The sequence below is a fragment of the Macaca thibetana genome, chromosome 7, assembly GCF_024542745.1.
Source record: "Macaca thibetana thibetana isolate TM-01 chromosome 7, ASM2454274v1, whole genome shotgun sequence".
NCBI lineage: Eukaryota > Metazoa > Chordata > Mammalia > Primates > Cercopithecidae > Macaca > Macaca thibetana.
The window spans coordinates 50,426,291-50,445,502 of NC_065584.1; the positions used below are offsets into that span (position 1 = coordinate 50,426,291).

The 19,212-nt window shown below is 36.2% G+C and overlaps 1 protein-coding gene across 1 annotated transcript in view; it reads right to left on the reverse strand.

Moving 5' to 3' along the window:
- The window catches only part of NAA30 (N-alpha-acetyltransferase 30, NatC catalytic subunit), an 834,104-nt gene that overhangs the window by 95,857 nt on the left and 719,035 nt on the right, over positions 1–19,212 (reverse strand). The gene's annotated exons all lie outside the window — the stretch shown is intronic.

Consider the following 19,212-nt stretch of genomic DNA (forward strand, 5'->3'; position numbering starts at 1 on the left):
ATTGAGATGGTAGTTTTGTTTTGTAAAATTGTTGGGAGCTGCATTAGTGTCTGCTATAGACTGAATGTTTATATCTCTCCACAAAGTTCGTACATTGAAATCCTAACCTCCAGTGTGATGGTGTTGGGAGCTGGGACCTTTGCATGAGTGGAATTAGTGCCCTTATAAAGGGGACTCCCAGAGAGCTCCTGTTCCCTTCTGCCACATGATGTCACATGAAAAGATGTCTGCCTATGGACCAGGAAGCCAGCCCTCACCAGATGCCAAATCTGCTGGCACCTTGATCTTGGACTTCCCAGCCTCCAGAACTGTGAGAAATAAATTTGTGTTGTTTGTAAGCCACTCAGTCTGCAGTAGTTTGTTATAGCCACCCAAGTGGATTAAGACAGTATCCTACTTAGTCAATTGGGTGGCCATGTTTGTGGCCAATAGCTTGTGGCCATTACTACTGCATAGCAATACAAATTACCACAAATGTAGCTTAAAACAACACAACATTATTATCCACAGTTCTGGAGGTCAGATGCCCAAAGTGGGTTGGCAGAGCTGCATTATTTCTGGCGGCTCTAGAGGCAGAAGCCATTTCCTTGCCCTTTCCAGTTGCTAGAGGTTGCCTACATTCCTTGGCTCACGGTCATATCACTGACTTCTCTCATGGTTATATCTTCTTTTCTGACTCTGATCCTTGTGCCTCCCTTTTATAAGGACCCTTGTGATTACACTGGCCCACCCAGGTAATTGAGGATAATCTTTCGTATCAAATCCTTAATAATACCTGCCACGTAAGGTAACATACAGTTTTTGGTGACTAGGATATGAACATCTTTGGGGGACCATTATTCTACCTACCACCAGAGTAGAAAATGAAATAATATCTGTGAATTTTCTTAGCACTGTGCTTGCCGCATAATAGATACTTGATTAATGCTGATTTTAAGCATTAATTTCTAAGTTTTATCAATTCAGATGTTTGACCATGCATCCTGTCTAGCATTCCATATTTGGATGTTTAATATCCTGGTAGAGCAGAATATGTAATATTATATTCTCATGAGTACCAACCTAATTTTTTATACTTATGAGCTCTTTGTACTTATCTTGAAAGAGATTGTCTATCCAAAAATAAAGGGCAGTCCTTGGATGGAACTATTTTAAGCAGCAAAATAGCCAACATGCACATTCTTTTCAGCTGCTCTGCAACGAAGACCAAATGTAACACATGGATTGTGGAGAATTTTCAGAGAATACTCAATGTACTAACGAATGTTCCACCTTATAGATGGCAATGAAAGGGTTAATTCATCAAGGTACACTGCAGGGGGTCAAGATTTGGCAGTAAGGGTGTTTGTACATCTCCCCATTTGTCTTTAGGTTAACAGGTTCCAAGGGCATCCCAGCGTCCTTCTTTTGGGGAGGGTCCTCCTGGCCCAAAATTATACTCAGCATAATTATACTGGCTCTGATTCAGGGGTTGAATGGTGAATTTTGATGTTTTTCTCCTGGCCTATTATACTCCAAGGACTTTAACGACCAAACAGAACATGCTACCATATTGAAGAATGTGCAGTGGACTTTGAGAGCCTCCCAAAATGATTCATGAAGCCTAGTCATATATCTAAAGAAAGGTAAAGATTAAGCCTTTATGAATTCTAGCGGAAGAAATGAACGCCCATGATTCCCAGAGGGGTCAATGTTTGCAGTAATGAAGTTTATGTCTGGGATGATGGGCCATCCCTCATGTGTTTTATTTTGGTTAATAATAGTCTTTGTTTAGTAGTCACTCTCCTAGGAGGGAATGCTAATGTAATACTCACTGATTTCTGCTGCTGGCTGAGAATTATCAATAGGTCATAAATAAACTACCCTCACACAGAAAAGACAGTAAGATTATATATACTCCTACTACCTCCAATTACTGTAAGAGTAACAATTATAAGGTTGTACTCCTACAGCCACCCTAGGGAGAAAATGAGAGGAAAATGTTCCATTAGCTTAATGAAGAGAGCACGGCAGAGCCACAAATTTCCTCACTATTAGCACCTATGGTGTGCCCCAGCACAGGAGGGAAGCTCAAGTTGCAGGGTAACAATTAAACTTTCTGACAATTAGCCCCTGCAAGGTATGGTCTCTGAACCTGAAGGAGGCATTTCAAGGAATCCCATTTATGTTTTTCTCACCTCTTGCCTCTGAAATTTGAGTGAGTCATTTGCTTGTGGAAATGGAGGGATCAGGGCAAAAGTTTCTTTTACAGATGATTACAAAGCATCATTGGCAGGCTTGCCAGAGAGCACCCATCAACTGAATGCCCCCATTAGTAAAAGGGAGGGTTAAGAAAGGTGAAAGATCTGCAGAGAAACACCAACCTAATTAGGGAAAAGATGAACTGGATCAATGTCAGTACTTTAGCTTTCGTGTTATTTGCGTTAGAAAGAAGACGACTGAAGAATAAAAATAGATGTAAGTCTTGGCATTGCAGCTGTCAAAGAGTCAGGTTTGCTCCTGACAGCACTTGTATTAGAGGGAGAAGAAATCAAGCTCCCCAGAGAGGCTGTCCTGTATTCACATTTTGGCTCTACAGCTTACTCTCATCAAGTCCCTATTTTTCTCCTCTGCAAAATGGAGGTACCAATAGAACAAACGTCCACGGGTTTGGGGAGGATTAAAAGAGAAAATCCACAGAGATTAATCAATAGTAAGTGCTTGACAAATGTTAGGTATTATTATCTAGGTTCACAATTAGCCTACACCACCATGCATTTGTATAGCATAAGTAAATATGTGTGATAATTAATACTCTCAACATATCCTTTGCCAAAATTTCCATGTTCAAACTTTACTTGTGTGTAATTAAATAGTTTACTTAAGATCCTCTCAATTTAAGAAGTAGTATAGAATATTTATACAATTCGGAGATGTAATATGTCTGAACTGTTCTACAAATTGCTCATAAATATATGGATAAATATGGGCAAATAATGGACTTTTCCCTCCATTATCCAAAACACAAGGGGTTTTTGTTTGGTCCAACTTCTCTACCCAATTGCATGGAATACTGATGTTGAGCACAGCAGTCCACTACTGCTCTTGCTTCTTATTGCAGCCCAGAGCCTGTTGAAAAGTGGGTGGTCTACTGCCTACCTCTCTGGGCAAGACAAAGCAGTTCTTAGACAAAGCCCAACTTCTCTTCCTTGGAGCTGACTTTGACCACGGTGCAGCTCTAACGTATGCCTCTTTCTCTTTTATACCCCACATCCTCCAGGGTAGCAGTTGGCCTCAGCAACTCTAGATCAGTCACCTCATGAATGCAGTTCCCTCTCCCCACAATTTTGCTCAAGGTACTCACAATGGATTTCCTGAATTGAAAATTTCCAACCTCTGACTTCCAATTATAGTTACTAATAGAAAGCTTAAAAAGTCAAATAGCAGACTATCTTATTGAGAAACAGTCTTGCTTAGGATACAATATTTCAAGCATTATCTTTCATACCTGTGGATTTTATGCTGATGTTTCAGAAGGCAGTTGGCAATTGCAATTAGGCTTTAGGTGTTTTGTGAAACTATAACAGCTGTTTTTTAAAAGATCTTTTAAAATAGCAAGATACTGAGTTTGAGAAATAGAAGTACTTCTCAATGATACCTTTACTTGTCTTGTGACGCCTAGATGTCCTTGTGATGATTAAGCTTGGGTCACTTCTTTTTCCTGGTGTGTGGATTTTGCCTTTCACAGCATGTGCTTCTCTTTTCCCAATCATTAGAGGGTTCACTTTTGCCCCCTGCTACCTGGCTCTCCCCCATTTTGTGACCGTTATACATTACATTTTAAAAACTGTACCCCACTTCCATTCCTAGGATTCTGTCCTGATTACCTCTTCCCTCTTTTTTTTTTTAACTCCAAAGAATTTATCACCACCTGATATACTATGTATTTTACTTATTTACATCTTTATTTTCTATCTTCTCTTACTGTAGTTAAACTCCTTGAGATCAGGGGATTTTGTTTCATTCATGCTGATCCCCAGTGACTAGAATAATGCCTGGTATATAGTAGATGTTCAACAAATAGTTATCTATAGGTAAAATGTATTAATTTTTAAAATTGTGACCTAATCTCCAAAATTATAGGTGAAGATTTTTATAACTCAACTTCCTTAACTATGAGCCCTATCATCATTGTCACCATTACTTTTTTCTTATTGTCTTATCTCTCAAAACTACATGGCTACTAACAATAAAATTTGATACTTACACTAATTTAAAAGAGACCCAATTTAAAAAACAGAGATTGACTTTTTAAAAGATTTAAAAAGAGATGGGTAAAAAACAGATCATCTAATCATCTTGCCTTGCTTCCACATTTTTCAGATTTAGAAACTGAAAATAGATATAATTGTGATTGCACAGCTACTTGCACTGTGTGGATCTTGGGGACTGGGGGAGTGTTGTTTTAGTTTTAAGATAGAAAAGCCCTGTGACTTTATAAAAAGATTTGATAACCTGTGCTCATGAGGATAGATGCTCCCATAAGCTCATGAGCCCTAATTCCCTGTTTGCAAACACGAGTAATAATTTTGGCTGTCCCTTTATCAAGGTGGATGGACCACATGAGTAGGACGAATAAGGAGCTGCTGATGTAGCATAGTTTGAAAGGTATCTAACAGTATGGAGGCCCTATAGCCCAAAATACAGAACACTCCCAATGTCAGAAATTGCACCATTGGCCTTTTTGCTCAGCTTTATTCACTTTGCAACATTCTATCTGAAAAGCAAATCCTCTAATATTAGAGCGCGTGAAATCCGTAATACTTTACTGAAGACACGGAGACTTGGAAGTGATTCCCAAAATCTAGGCACACAGAAGTACTGAGATTTTAGGTATGGAGAAGGGGCAAAGTGGATACTAGTAATGTACTCAAAGAGAAAGCAAAAACGCTGAGGGTCAACTGCCCACCTAAGGCCAGCTCTGAATGTCCTCCCCAGTAAAATGGGCCAAACAAGCCTGCATAGTGTTAATGGTGGACTATGATGCAGAACTAATCATGTTGTATAAAGGCCCTGGGAAGCATGTGGTTGACACACAATTATTCGAGAATTGTTAATTTACTAATAGATAGCATCCTTGGATCTCCTTCTCACTAAGTGAATATTGATGAACATACAACGTTCAAGGTTGGTGTAGCACATCTTTGAAGGTTTTCTGCAGTTGGATGCCCCTGGCACAAAACAAAGCACGTTTTTGTCGAGAGAGATGAAATGAGGGTAAGCAGTAATGTGTCACAGGCAGGGTAGTCCCCTCCTGATACAGGCAAAAGGGGATGCAATGTCTGTAGAGAAGTACATAGTAATACAACTGACCAAAAGTTTGTCTGCTTTTCATTATCACTGTGTGCCACCAATTCTAAACTATGCAAATAATAAAATAATCCTCCTGTAAACTACCTTGTGTTAAATTCTAAACAATTGCTCCGGTTGTGGTTGAGTTGAAATAAAACATATGAAAGTTTCAAATAACCACATCTTGATAACTTATCCTTTAATAAACATTGTATCCTACATGTAAATTAATTTGGAGAATTTCCAATTATACAGTTAATCCCCCACAAAAGGGCTCTGCTATACCTATTCTTTTTGAGAGTAACAATTGAGAAGCGCTGAAATTCGCTTTGAAGGCAACTTCTGTATTTAAGCAGTATAATTGAAATGAACAATTTAGTGCCGTGATTTTAAGATGAAGAACCTGAGTTACTTCAATTAGGTCATTCTGTGTAGTTTTTATTACAATAGTGAAGCAGCATGCCAAGTCTGAGGCGTAATGTTTTTGACAAGTGCAAATTTTATTTCAAGCATTGTCTTTTACTAAATTTGAATACTACTACTTCATTAACTTTTTTTTTTTTTTTTTTGAGACAGGGTCTTGCTCTGTTGCTTAGGCTGGAGTGCAGTGGTGCAATCACAGTTCACTGCAGTTTCCACTTCCCAGGCTCAGGCAATCCTCCTGCCTCAGCCTCCCAAGTAGCTGGAACCACAGGCTCATACCACCACGCCCAGCTGATTTTAAAAAATTCTTTGTAGAGACGGGGTCTCCCTATGTTGCCCAGGCTGGTCTTGAACTCCTGGTCTCAAGATATCCTCCCACCTCAGCCTCCCAAAGTGCTGGCATTACAGGTGTGAGTCATCGTGTCTGGTCTAACCATTTTTTTTTCAACTAAAGAATAACTCAAGAAAACAGAATGTTACATCAGTAGTGTAATCTAGTTGTCTAAATTGTACCTTTTGCAGATGTTTTGGTTTTACTAAAATTCAGTTATCAATTACTGTAATGTTAGTATGTATTACCGAGACAGACTAACATGTAGGTATAAACTCTCCCCTCTTTTTGAGATATATAATATAATTTTAAAATAATGATATTTTTTATTTTGTAATATTTCCTTTTTAAATTTTTGTACTGGCATGATTATTATGCGCGTGCACACACACACACACACAAACACACACATTTTCAATAAAAGACATTTTCAGTATCTGCACTCCTTTTTCAGTCATCGTTCTCGTTCCTTTCATGATTATTACTGAAAACAATTTTGTCCTGTGAAGGTGGGTATTAAAAAAAATCCACTTTGGGTGTCAAATACTCTAGATATGACACTAATACCTACAACACTGGTACTACAATGAGATCTTCTACTCGGATCTCTTAATTACTTGCAGCTTTGCAAATACACTTTGTGCCTTCACTGGCTGATATTTCTAGTGATTGCTAAAGCAATGAGCTACTTAAGACCAATGTGAGCTCCGTTTAATTTGGTTAAAAGATAAGAGTACTTATTATTGCAGTTATTTTGTCTTGATCGGTTAAATTAACATTCAGTTATTGGGGTTGCTGTGCAATATATGGTATCATTCTACCTACTGTGTGTTCAGAGTAGTCTTGTCATAGTAACAGCATGCTAGCATAGGAAGCATTATAACAAATAGGTAAATACATGTCTTTTGTGAATTAAAGGAGGTAATTATGTCAGCCTTACTGCAATTGTGGGTGAATAGCTAAAAATAATTAAAGTAAAAAAATGCCAGAAAATATTTAACATTAAATAAAAATAATCACAAGATTGTCATAAGAATGAGAATGAGCTGTAAAACATAATTTTTAGTTTCTCTTGATAGAGTATTTCAAATCAGAATATGAAAACACATATACAAATACTCTTTTATTTTCCCTTCATTCAAAGCAGTCCCAGTCCTAGACTATACACTACAGGTACGATTGCTGTAATTTTCCTGCCAAAATAGATATTTGCTATAAAAGACTTCTAAATAGTTATTTTTGTTTTTATAATTTATCTTTATGCTTTGTACAAACAGAACCCAAATAAATCTTGATATTTAGAATATTTTGGCTCCCTAGAAACATGTAGGATTATGCTGTATGGGGTGTCCTATTGAGATTCATTTAAAAACAAACATACCAGAACTTGCAACTGAGCCTCAAAGTAGCTTTTGGTTAACTACACTTATTCCAGTAACTCTGCCATTGCGCCAAATCTTTCTGGGAATTTCTTTTTCCTTGTGAATGGCCCTTAAACCATGTGGCATATTCTTCCAAACATTTGATGTATTGAGCCTCATGAATATAAGGTGGTTAATTATGTTAGATAAAATGGTTATTTAAACAGAAGAGGGAATTATGAGGTTCATTTTTCTTCTGTAGCTTCTAAATTAGCTACGAAGGCTTTTGTAAGAGAGGTACCCTGAATACTTTTCTAGCTATGACACACTGGAATCATATTCAGAGGAGGCTAATTTGAAAGACATGTATTTGAACTGGTAGAGTTGTTAATGATGTGAGTCCTCCTTTTTCTTTTAATAGTCAAATAGATTTTAATGGCTATTGATGTGAAGCAACAATCAGTGGCATAACACAGCTGTGTGTGGGCAAGAATGAAGTGCTTAAATTTAGAAGCCACCAGGGAATTATCTGACATCCGTTTCAGGGTCACATTACATTTTCCCCCATCTTTTTTTCTAAATTTGGCCTAGAACATCACTCAGCAGTGGGTTGACATTATTTTGTATATATAATTATCCTCAGCCTTATTCCAAAAATGATTTGCGAAAACTATAAAGGATATAGTAGTACATCATTAATAAAGATCAGTACAATATGATAGGGTAGTACAATAGGATGCAACATAAAAAAATAGATTGAGGGTGGGAGAGGTGACTCACACCTGTAATCACAGCACTTTGGGAGGCTGAAGTGGAAGGATTGCTAGAGCCCAGGAAATCGAGGCCAGTCTGGGCAACATGGCGAGACCCCATCTCTACAAAAAAATGTTTTAAAGATTAGCTGGACATGGCGGTAGGCATCTTTAGTCCCAGATACTTGGGAGGCTGAGGCGGGAGGAATGCTGAGCCTGGAAGATTGAGACTGCAGTGAGCCGTGATCACACCACTGCACTCCAGCCTAGGTAAAAGAGCAAGACCCTAGCTAAAAAAAAAAAAAAAAAACAAAATTGAGGCAAAGGGAAAATCAGGGAAGAATAGAAAAATGAAGACAATACAAAGCTATTAACAAAGCATGTACATGAAAAGGCTCTGCACAACTCTAATAAAGATCAGAATTTCAGCTCTCAGTTTCCTAGTTATCAAACCAGAGAGGAAAACAATCTGTTACAAAACATATATACACTAATATGTGTGTGTGTGTGTGTAGGGGAAGTGGCACTGGTTAGCTTAACTAGATGAAAATCTAAACCTGACTCTGCCATTGACAAACTTTTGATTTCTATGTGCTGCAGTAAACATGAGGATTTAACACTTGGCTTTTCCTTATTTTACTAGAATACATTACAAACAATAATTGGATGTAAATAATTATGACCTATTTTCAGTTCATAAGTCATGAATAGAAACAGCTGACATTGATATTCGAGGGGAGTCAGAGGGAATGAAAAGGTATCAGCTATGTTGCATTCATTTTGTATGTGCTGCGTCTTTAATTCATACACCAATCTGAAGAGGTAAGGTTCCTATTTTATAAATGAGGTCCCTGGGCCCCAGGAGACCTCCTTAAACAGAGATGGCATTTGAAATGTAGCCTGCCTAATGCTACAGCCAGAATACATACTCCACTGACTACACTGCTTACTAAACCCACCAAAGGCTTTATTGAGAAACTATCGATAGGTAGCATAATAAAAAGTTATCTTTCTTTTGGATTCCCTAAGCATCAATCTTTGGTTTTCACAAAGGCCCAAGATTACTGTGCACTCATTTGAGTTTTAACCTTTATGTTAGCTATACTCTACCCAAATGATTTACTAATTTTCTTTATATGAATTCATTTTAAATTTATTTCAAGAGAACTTTAAATCACTATTAAAAATGTAAAACCAATGTGTTTGCCAGCAACAGAAGACACAGAGAAGTAACTATTAAAAGACGGGAATACATGTAGTTCCTAAGCTCTCCAGCACTACCAACTGTGCCTCCCTGGAGGGCAGAGGCCCTCTTATGCAGGACTGGGAAGTCAGGAAGCTCCTCGAGTGTAGGGGAGTGGTCTCCGGGAGTTTCTGAGGGTCAAATCCAGGCTTCGATGTCATTTACTTTTCTCCTTTCAAACATGAGAGAAACTTGGCATTTGGCAGAGATGCAACCCTAGGGAAGATTAAGGAATATACCCACTGCCATCAGAAATATGTAGCTGCAGCCTAGGATACCTTATTCAATGGAGCAAATTTGGGGAAAATGCTGGTAGAACAAAACAAAACAAAATGTGTCTCTTCTGTGAGATGAAAATAAATTACCACTCCTTTTAGCATTACTGAGATTTAAGTGCCATTGTTCGGAAACTTCAGATTTTCAGGAAGCAAAATTTGATAACTCAAATGTTTCACCACATGAATAAATCAAGCAATCTGATATTAAAAATTTTTATATTGCCAATATTTTTCTATTTTTTGTGAAAAAAAAGTGAAGAAACCCCAAGAGATAATAGCTGGTACTCAAGCATTTCTACATCTTTTAGATTGTAAATTTTAGGAAAGCAGGTACTTATTCTAATTTTACATTCCCGCCACCCCCGCAACCCCAACCAGGCCCTAGTACGGTATATTACGTAATGTGTGTTAGAATATTCTGAACATATTCATCTCTTTACCAGACATCCAACTCAGGTATGATCATGGTTCATCTTAAAAAGAAATGACTTCCACAAATAGCAATTTGTTATGAATGGTACGGACCATATGTTGGACAATATAAAAGACCTCCAGAAGTTAATTGAGCTCTATTAATAGTTTGTGCATTATTACCACACTTGTCCAATGTTCCTGTGGATAAGTTTTATTTTCACTCAGTCCCACTTTGGGTAGAATATAACTGTTTTCTTATAATTCGTGAATTTTGACTAAATGTCTTTCCATGAATAATGATGAATTGTTAAACTTTAGCAAACTTTAGCAAACACTTACGCCCACTCAATTCTACAGCCATTTTATTAACTCCAAGACCCATTCAAGCAACTGAGTAGGCATTCTGCAATACAGAGTTGAACATTCAAAACCAAGGGCACATGGATAATTCATCTAATTTTGATAATCTGAAGGCACAATCACATAATTATAGGTAGAGACAGTTCCATGAAAAGGCCATTATGAATCTTTAATACAGAAGGGAATGAACACTGATTGAATACCTATGCACTTATAACTTTATTTTTTTTTGAGACGGAGTCTCGCTCTGTAGCCCAGGCCGGAGTGCAGTGGCCAGATCTCAGCTCACTGCAAGCTCCGCCTCCCGGGTTCACGCCATTCTCCTGCCTCCCGAGTAGCTGGGACTACAGGCGCCCGCCACCTCGCCCAGCTACTTCTTTTGTAGTTTTTAGTAGAGACGGGGTTTCACCGTGTTCGCCAGGATGGTCTCGATCTCCTGACCTTGTGATCCGCCCGTCTCGGCCTCCCAAAGTGCTGGGATTACAGGCTTGGGCCACCGCGCCCGGCCTGCACTTATAACTTAGTATCATTCAAGGCTCACAATAACCCTACAAAGTTGGAAGGAAACTGAAGACCACGGAGGTTAAGTAATTTATCCAGGACCACCCAGATTGTAAATGGCAGAGCTGGCATTTGAAATCAGGCCTGTGTGACTGCAAAGACTGTATTATTTTCTCTATACCACTTTGCCTTTATGGTTAATGGAAATGTTCTAAATAATCACTTGAAACTTTTGGATACTGGCGACTCCATTTCATTAGTACACGGGGACCGCTGAAAGCTGTGGTTTTATAGGAGAGTCATAGCATACCAGGTCGTATTATGCCAAACAAAATCAGGATTGACTCTAGTAAATAGTAGGGAGCCCACAAAGCTGTTGTAGAGTGAGTTTCAGAAGGACATTTCTAACATACGAGTGCCAAATGTTTTAAGGTTCACTGAAGCGTAACTGCAAGCAATGTGTCCTATGATGGGCAGCCTCAGCTGTTGCCAGTCTGACAGTTTAAGCCAAGGCACTACAAAGTGTGTCTGAAGATCAGTGTCATAAATGGCAACAAATTCTCTGAAAAGTGCTATAAAGATGGCAATCACAGGGCAGAATTCACCTGTGCCCAATACAGAATGAACCACTGTTTGCACAATGGCCTTTCTATACACACATGCAAAACCCTAATTACTCAAACATCACTAATTTGTTTTAGGTGACACGACAATCTGCTTTATTATGTATTTAACATTTTGCTACTTCACTAAATCAACACTAAGCTGCTTTTGTGTTTCTGGTGGCACCGGAAATCTGAAGGTATGAAAATGAATGTCATGGTCCACAAGAGGTTTGAAATATTAGGGAGGTAGGGGAAAGACTGGCACACTAATATAAACCAGTGTCAGGCCACTGCTCTAGAGCTTGTATTTTTCTTGTTTTCCACACATGCACATACACACATATTCAAAATGAACAAGGCTAAGAATGTGTTCCAAGGTAGAAGTTCTACTGGATGTGAACTATACTAAAGAAAAATTTAGTTTATCAATGGACTACACATTAGGATAGCTGGTAAATCTAAGACACATTAGCATACAAATGTTAGATTACGTAACATTTCTTCACATATATATTTTCCTTATAATTCTATATAGACATCATATTTTCTTCACTGGTAAGGCAGAGGTAAATCTCATACTAGCAAACTGAGCACACATTCAAAATCAGTGGAGGAGGCAGGAGGGGAATCAATGGGAGAAACGTATACTCAGTATGTAGGAGTTTTTTTGTATTTAATTTAGTATTTCAGTATAATAAATTAAATATCAAATCAAATACAATAGTAATCACTTTCATTAGACATTTATATTTACCCTACGTATCCAAACCCCAAACATCTGGAGGCAAAACCAAATTCTCTCTCATGCATATACTTACTATAATCTTTCTTTCCTTCTGCTCTATCAGGTGCTCAAGTTTCCAGGATTCCGTTTGCTAGAGATAGACCCATGGGGATATGCTGCCCCTGCGGCATACCGTTTAACTGGCAGGTAGACTTCCACCATCACCTTTTTGGGCAGTTTCTGTAATAACAACATATACAAATAGTCTCCTACACTACAATACTAATACATTGCAGGAGGCAAGAATATATCCTTCAAAATATGGAACTGTTTTTTGTCTTTGTGTCTAATCCCAGAGTAGCATATAACATGAGCACAAAGCTTAACATTAATTATGAATTTTTATTGACCAAATTAAGGTCTCCCTCTGAACCATACTGCTCAGCAGTTTTAAATTCCAAGCCATACCTTATGATCAATTGCTTAGGCCTTAAATATTAAATAAAATAATGTGCTATTTTAATATGTATGAGGGAAATAAATACTTATGGCACGAGACCACTGTTATTCATATTAAAAAGTCCTCTTGCTCCAGTTAGTTAACAAGCAACAAATATTACTAACCACTTCTACTGATGATTGCCTTAGCAAAAGCAGAATTAGAGGCGTGACATCTACTTTATTTTAGATTAAAAATTTTTTGATTATTGACAAAGACAACTTTTTATTGATTCTAGACTTAAAATATATGATGCTCTGTAAACATACATATTATAGAAATGGTAAGTAATAAAGTAACAGGCTAAGAGTTTTTTAAGGGCTAATCTTTGATAACCGCGATAGATACCATTTTTAGGTTGAAATGTGGGAAAAGGCCGACAACTTGTCCTGTTGGTAAATCTAAGAAAATAGTTCTTCAAAAATCAGCCAATCCATAAGGGATTACAGAATACTAAACTTGTATTCAATAACATTAAGAGACCAAGTAAAACATTTTAATACCTGTTAAATACTATATTTCAATTTCTAAAGTGTAAGAGTGATTTAAATTGTTCATTTTAAAAAGGTAAAGGCTAAAATTCTTTCTAAATTTTTAATTATTAACTTTCCCACTTATCAATGCATATAATAAAGATTGAACTTTTAAAGGTCAAATTGGTACACCTATTGTTCAATGGCTTTTTCATTCTCAATGTAGTCTTTATGAGGTAGTTCAAAATAACTGCAGCGCTCAAAAGTTATCACAGTAATCAACTGGTATTTCTCCAATGCATATATTACATGCCCATTTCAGTAATTTCACAATTGTTTTCATTTTTTGATTATTTTCAGCTTATTATTTCTTATGTATTGTAGCTTCTGGCTGGGAGGAAAGTTACATAAAGCATCTGGAAGTAACTGGAAGGTATACTCAAATAAATAAATAAATGAGAGTTTCTTTTTTTTTTTTTTTTTTGATGGAATATATTTCCTAGAGACAAAAATCTTTAGCAGAGAAGGTAACATTAAATTTGGCACTTAAATATTTTGAATTAACATAGTTGAGAAATATTATGTTAAAAGTTATTTATTTTCTAAAATGTACAAGTGACTGACTCATTTTTATTATCACTCATGCACTGTAAGTCTGGAGAGCAGCAGGTTGCTTGAAGATGCAACAAATATTCTTTCAACACTTCAATAAACACAATGTAAACATTCACTTTAATAATGTTTCCTTTGTTAATGCAAAACTGAGTGCATTTTTTCCTTCCCTCTGGCTGAGCTATGACTAGCTGAGTAGCAACAGCAGAGTGCTGAAAGAATTTTTCAACAGCAATTTGCTTGTTCTAATTTACTTTTCAAGGTTGATGATCAGAATCATTATGTTGCTTGCAAAAAGATCTATTTCTATTAATTTGACCCAGTCATTCCTCTTGTTCTCATCATATTTAGCTTCCCTGGCAGCTTCACCAAGTAAGTTAATTGAATCAGAAGTGCCATTACCACTCCAGTTCTACAGTTTCATATAAAAAATGAACTCCTATGTCCTTCAGAAACAAATCTGCTACACCTGTTGAGAAAGTATAGGTGTACTGAAAGGAGTAACTCATGTACTTCCACAGGATGGTGAGGAAACCTTTGCCTTTTGCTCTTCAAATACTCTTTCTAGTTTAGTAGACCTATGTCTGCAATGGGCAGTACCTACTCATGATCTGTTTAGTACTCACTTTTTTAAAAAATAAGCAATTCTGAGAAGGTCTGCTTTTTGAGCTAGAACACAATCATCATCATCAACAAGATCAAGAAAGAGAAATCTTGTGTAATTTTCAAATTATTTTCTTTCATGTAATTTTACATGACGACTGTTGAAAAAGCAAGGCTTACTCCAAATGTGTAATATTCTAAAAACGTAATGGGAAACAAGCTATTCCCTACATTTGCAATAAATTTCAAAATAGTTATTTTCCCAATCTCCCTTCTGTGAGGGAATGTGTATTACTACAGTTCCAACATTTAAAGAGCTCCAGCTAAGTAGTCTGGAAGTTCAATGGTATCACATTCTTCACACTAAACACACCTATAAAACTAGTGGAGAAAAGAAACTCCAACTTCAACCACTGGCAAATTAATAAGAGTTAACACAAATAAATTAGCTCACACTTTCTTTGAAATTGGGTGTAAGCAGGCTATGTGTATGAAAGAGAAAAATCACAGGGTTTTAAAATATAGTCACTAATTATCTCTTTATAACCTGCAGAGGGCACCCAAGTCCCTTGAAGGAAAAAGTAAAAATTTAAGAGGAATAACTAATTTAAAATTTTTTCATTACAACAAAATTTATAAACATAAAATATTTAAAAGAGGCCATTTAAAGGAAATATGCAGTTTTGACTTTAAATGTCTGACAGATTAGAAATGCAAATTTTCACATCCTACTGGAAAAAAAATTCAGCAGGTGGTTTTTAGTGTGGAGTATTTGTCCATCTGTAAATGCTTGTGCATCACACATTAACAATACACTGATGTCAATTATACAGATTGGCCAGGGCATTAGAAAAATTAACAGCCCTTGCAGTATCCTGCTTATAAGGCAAGAAACTAGTGATACAGGTACAGCTTTGTATTGTTCCAGGCTATACACAAACACTAATGTTATATCCATAAAACAGCTGGTGAGGAAAGTTGGAGGCTAGTTGGAAAGACTTCAGGTCATAAGAGTTTTAATCACTTTGTTTCAATCACCAACTCATGAGTTCCTTGGCAATTTTCAGTTTAATGAATCCTTTCACTACTATTAACTAATACTGTGTTTGGAGGAAAGATATTTGAATATTCGACCTTAAAATATTCTTTATCTTACATGATACCGACATGTTTCACAGGGAAACCCATCAAGTCAGACACACTAGTGTTGTATACATTTACATAAATTCATATACTTGTATATGTATGTTGTGTGTATATATACATATTCTATGATGGTCAATTTCAAAATATATCCTGTTTTATTGAATAAATATAACTGCACGGAGTGTAATGATTAAAAACACTAGTTTCTTAGCAACATAGCCAATGGGAACCTGCCCTCTATCTTTATAGAATACTGCATCTTATATTTTTCCTGATCCGCAATTTTGTTGTGGTTTAGGAACTTGCTATCAAAATATATTTTGAAACTAGTTATTAAATTGAAACCAGAGGAAGCTGGCTTGGCACAAACATAAGTTAGATATGCACTTCTTTGAGTCGTTGTTTCAATTTATAAATTAGATCACAAAAAGTCTGAGCCAAAAAAAAGTATAATAATCTAAATACATCACTTGTATTGTAAAATACTACTAGAATAGTAATTACTAAGCATTAAAATGCTTTGCTTATAATTCAATCATTAATCAAAATCTAATCTTTAAAAACATATTTTGTGACAAATCAGTATACTTTTTTTTTTAAAGGTCTTAAAATATACTGGAGGAATAAATCCTCTGATTTGACATTTTGCAAGATAAAGACTGACATTACTATTGAAACAGTTTTAAACAGCAAATTGAGAAACCTAGCATGAAACATGATCTTAAATTTTTTTCTCAAAATACTGTGCAAAATCCCATGTAATATTTCAAAATTTAAAATTATGGAAGAAGAGGTACTCAGATAACTGAGAGAAAGGCAGGCAGAAAAAATTTAATTACTCGAGTATTTTGGTAATGCTGTCACTTTTTTTTTAAAAAAAAAGCGTCCTGACAATGAATGCAATTATTCTTATAATGGAAACATAAGAAGCTCCTTTGCCTCAAGAAAAGAAATAGTTAACAAAGCTTCAGAATCATTAGTCTTAAGGTGGATAACCGTGTACTGCAACACATTTTCCTCAACTGGATTTCTTTACCACACAGTATGACATTTTCTAATGGTGGTGGTGGTGGTGGTAGGGGGAAAGGTGAGAAGAAACCACGCAGCTTAATAAAACAGAAGCATTTTCTCAGCCTAAGTTATAGCCACTGCTTTGATTTTTGGGTTATCTCAGGGCCAGTAAGTATACTCTAGTGCATGAAACAAAACTAGAAGCAATATTTAGAATGTAGTCTTTGTTTCTTCTTTCTTCAAAGCCTGTGTTTCCTAATATCATTGTTAGGCAAAGCAAAAAGAAATGTTTGTTCTATTACGTAAGACATAAACTTCATTTGGTATTCAATTGACTTTCTAACTTAGCAGACAGGACTTTACATCTTCAAATACTGAAAATAAATTGCATTCTTGGCCCTTGCTTTAAAAGGTTATAGAGAATAAACGCACACCCTGGTAGTGTTCTAGTGATCTCCCTAATCTCAGTTGCACTTTGTCAGAACGAGGTAACTGGTAGTTAAGTGAAATACCCTAGATCAAAGGGGGATTAATCACCAACTGAATCCTTGCTGAATAAACCTGTCATTCAAGAAAATTATTTCCACTGAACTTAGCAGAGGATTGAAGGTATTTGCATAACAGGGACCAACGTACTTCAGCCAGGTTAAAAGGTTCAGAATTCATCCCATGTTTAGCTTTTTGCCTCCTTTTCCTTTCAGCAGCCTGGTACAATGGTTTCTAATCTGATAATACAGCTAACTATCTAAATGATGTCAGAACAGGAAAGTATTGCAAAGTTTGGATGAGGGATGGATCAATTTCACTTTCAGTAACTCCTAAATCTGATTTGTTGGAATTTAAGATGTAATCCTAAAAAAGTCCCTTAAACCTGAGGACTGTTTATTAACACCCCTTTTTTTGACCTTTGTCTTAGGAACAACCATTCTGTTGTGGCAGCAGTCCCTACAGAAGTCCTGGATGATAATTCCACCTACCTAGCTCCCAGGGGTAGTGTAGCAGTTTATCAATGTCTATGAAGTATTTTGAAATACTATAACAAAAACCAAAAAAAATTGGCAATTGTGACTAAGTATAAATGTCTGCCTTGAAAGATTTTAAATCATACAATGTATAAAAACACCATAATAATTTTAATCCAGTAGAAATACTGAATTGGTGTGAAAAAATGAAAACTATTTTATGGGACAGACTAATGTTTAATACAAAAATTTTTTTAAACAAATAATTGTCATTGGAATTCCTGACAAGACTACTGCAAACTTGACATTTGAATCAATTGCTTAAAAAGTTAAAAAAAAAAAAAAATGCCACTACTGTAAGGGTGTGTTGCTTGAGTACTATATTGCTGGCTTTAAAAAGTTTTTAAAATATTGTTTAGTAAAAAATGGAGAAAAGGGTTTACAAAATCATGAACCATCTTTTCTGGAGTTCATTCTAAAAAATTTAACACTTTTTTTTTTTAACCTTTCGAATTTATTGAAGAATAATTACCTATGTGACAGACATCAGATTTCATAATCATATTTTGGCACTAAAAGGGAATTTAGCAATTTTGCATCTAGAGAAGGTCTGACACTATCCAAATCTTTCACTGGAAGTAGCTGCTCATATGCACTGCAAACGCAAAGCATCTTTCAAGTTAAAAAATGCAAAGAATAGTTATCAAAGAAAATGAATAAAATCCATAGTGAGATAATTTTTTAGAAAATGATTGAAGTTTTAACCCAAGAAAGGACTCTTAGAGTGTCTTATAGCTTAGAATAAGAACATGTCAATCACGATTAAGCTTCTGGAATAGGAATCCCTTTGAAATGCAGCTGTTTCTTCTTTAATTGTGGCAGCGGACTCTGAAGAAAAGAAAGGTCCAGCCTTAAAGATGAGTAAGGAATACAAAATAGCTCAGGATTAGTTGTGGAGTTCAAAGGTCGCTAATTACACTAAGGAGTTCCCAGACACAGGGAAAACATTAAACAGGTCACCTACCAAACGGGAAACAGACTCTGTCTTCAGAAATTATCCTGAAGTGACAGGTTTCTAGACAAAATCAAAAGCATCACAGTGTGCCCAGCTGATCTCAATGGGATGAAAACCTAAGTTGGTTCAGTTCTGTAGCACTATGTTAGAATGGAATGGCAACAGATGGCATCAGGTTCCCCAACACCTCATCACTTTTCCAGGACACCCTAGATTTTCCTCCGGTTTCTAGAAATGCCAAATAGAAGATTCACTGATTTTTCTAACTGCTTATAAACTTTTGCCTAGGGGATTATTATATTAAATCTTCGCCTACTCACTAGATAAATGCCTCTTGCTTACCTTAGTGTATTTGGTAAACATTTATACAATCAAGATTCCAAATGGCTCCATTACCATTAACTTATCAACATAAGTGAAATGTTAAGCTTTATTTGAGTTTAAGAGAGATCAAATAACTTACAGGGAATGATATTTTCTTCTTTCTAAAGGAAAGTTTTCACTGCTGATTATCTATGATTAAGCTAGAATAACAAGTTAAAGTCCTGGTCAGGCAATTATTCTTTTT